This window comes from Mastomys coucha, unplaced genomic scaffold (assembly GCF_008632895.1).
Source record: "Mastomys coucha isolate ucsf_1 unplaced genomic scaffold, UCSF_Mcou_1 pScaffold15, whole genome shotgun sequence".
NCBI lineage: Eukaryota > Metazoa > Chordata > Mammalia > Rodentia > Muridae > Mastomys > Mastomys coucha.
This window is the reverse complement of record NW_022196897.1, coordinates 101,006,168-101,008,667: the sequence shown is the minus strand read 5'-3', so window position 1 is coordinate 101,008,667 and position 2,500 is coordinate 101,006,168.

The window sequence follows — 2,500 nt, the reverse complement described above, 5'->3', positions numbered from 1 at the left end:
TGAAGGTTGCAGGATGCAACTACTGGGCACTGATGAAAGTGTGTGATGGTTTCCCATTCCCACCCCTACCCTAAGGAAGTTGAGCATATTTAAGATGTAACTTAGCAACATCTGTAGTCATCATCTGTAGTTTTCATTATGTGTTTGGAGTCTTAGGTTTCATCAACAGAAACTTCAAAAGGTATGAAATTATGTGTGTTATAGCTAGCTTGAGAAATAACCTTCAAAATGCCCAGCCTATCTTATTATAGCTGCATGGTGTTTTAAAAAGCAATTTCAGATAAAGTTTTGCCTATGCATCCACCAGTAGAATAAAGGGTTTATTCCAAGTTAATTTTATATCATAAGACATTATGTGTGTGCTCAAACATGATGTATTCCATCTTACTCAAATACTGTTGACTCTGTAAATTAAGCTTATATTTGATGTCTATAGATAAGCAAACAATTTCTATGGAGTTGGAAATTCTAAGCTTAGAAGAGTGCTTAAGCATTAATATTTAATACAAATAATACAGTGGTATCTTTCTAATGAGGGTGCTTTCTCCATGTACAGGGAAGCAAGTGTGAGAATTTGGTGGCTCATTTTTGTTTTTCTTAAAGGAAAGGAAAGAAAAAACAGAGATGCTATGATAACGTTTTCAAAGCTTCACTTGGTAATCTAGAGGCACAGCTTGTTGATGTTGTACAGTGTCTACTAAAGTGTGCAAAATGTAGACGCTTAAGATGTCTGCACACTCACAGAGTTTCCAAATCAACACACTGCTTAGGCTTTCCTGACTCCTAAATGTCGATTCCTCCACTTAAAGGGGACAATAAATAGGAGGTGGAGAGATGATTTGACTTGGTAGGGGAAGAGCTCACTAACCATACAAACTTACACTTGGAAGCAGTCCATAGTGGCCTCTCAGGCAAGCCCTTGCCCTGTCTCCTCTCTACACAGCCTTAATGGAAGCCCTACATATGAATGAGCAAGTGTATAAATTGCTATTGTTTTCTTTTATATTGTTAAGTAAAAATTTTATAAGTGCATTTATCACTTTAATTAGTGCACTGCTCTTTAAACCTAGAAATAGCAGTGCTTGACACAAACACACTGATCTTGTAAAACACAGAGCCTCCCTCCCTCGTGCTTTCCCTGGTCCATTTTACATGGAATCTTTTCCGTACAATTTAAATATTTGCATATGTTTGCTTTAAGTGCTCTGATGTAAACTCTGACAAGTTCCTCATTTATAAACTTACTCTCACATCAGTTGAAAGGAAATATATATATATATATATATATATATACTGGCAGCTTTTCTTTCATTGCTCTCCATAAGGTAAATGCTGAAGGATTTCCTTGGTCACAAGCTCATGTTTATAAAAAGTGTTTTATGGAGTTATTACATTATTCCAGGAAGGGTAGAGCCCAGAGTTGTTGAGCCTTAGTTTGAATTCACAGACTCATCTTGAGCTTAGTATCTTGGCCAATCTGTATCCTATCATGCTAATTTTAACCTCAGATATTTGGAGATGAGTGATAATTGTGGTAATATCTATGCATTTTCTTGCCCCACCCCCACCCCATTCTCTGACAGAGGGATGATGAATTTATCCGATTTTTATAGTGCTTTTTATACCACCTCAGAAGGCGCTTGCTCCTATCTCGGGTTTACTATTTAGTATAAAGAGTTCCGATTTGGGTATATTTAAGAAAGACTCAGCTGTCAAACGCAAAGAAACTGGGAATGGTGTTTTGACAACCATATAGTGTTAAAGGAAATACTGTAGTCTGAATAAAATTGCTTATGTTCTCCAAAACAAGAGTAATATAAAAACACTTTTTTATTTATATGGAAAAGCAAAAGCAGAAATAAACTCCAAAGGTTTCCCTTTCTTCAAGAAATTCCGAGAGAGAGCTGCAGTCGCCATCTGTTAAGGGTTGGGAATTGAGCAAGAAGCCACATTTTAAAGAAAAAGAAAAGTCCAGAGGAGGCTCTGTCTTCCATGCTGCTCCTCTCCCGCTAACGCTAACCTCGGGTCAGCACCCGAACCCCCACTCCAACTCCCTGGATGGGTCTGTCCAGCCCATCAAGGTCCTCCTAGCCGGCTCGCCCTCCCACTCCCGCGGGCCTGTTAACCCGGAGCAGACCTGGGAAGGGAAATGTGGCTAATATCTCTAGCAGCTGTCAAAAGGAGGGCCCTTCCTTCAAAGGGATCCTCCGCAAATTCTCCATTAGTCTTGCAGGCCAGCAATTTGATAAGGAACCTGGACCTCTGCTACAAGTCGCCACTTTGCGAGAGGGTCCTCTTTCGAGCTGTTTAAATGGCCGAGTGGCCCCAACTAAGCGGCCACCCTGTGGTCCAAGGGCAGGCGAGTTGCGGAACAAGCCAAGAGCAGGGAGGATCCGGCCCGCGGTCCTGCGTGCAGACGGCCTCCCCGTCGCGAGTGTCTGTTGTACAGACAAACCTGCTGCAGACGGATGGAGGGGGACAAGCAACCGTGGTTTTTTTT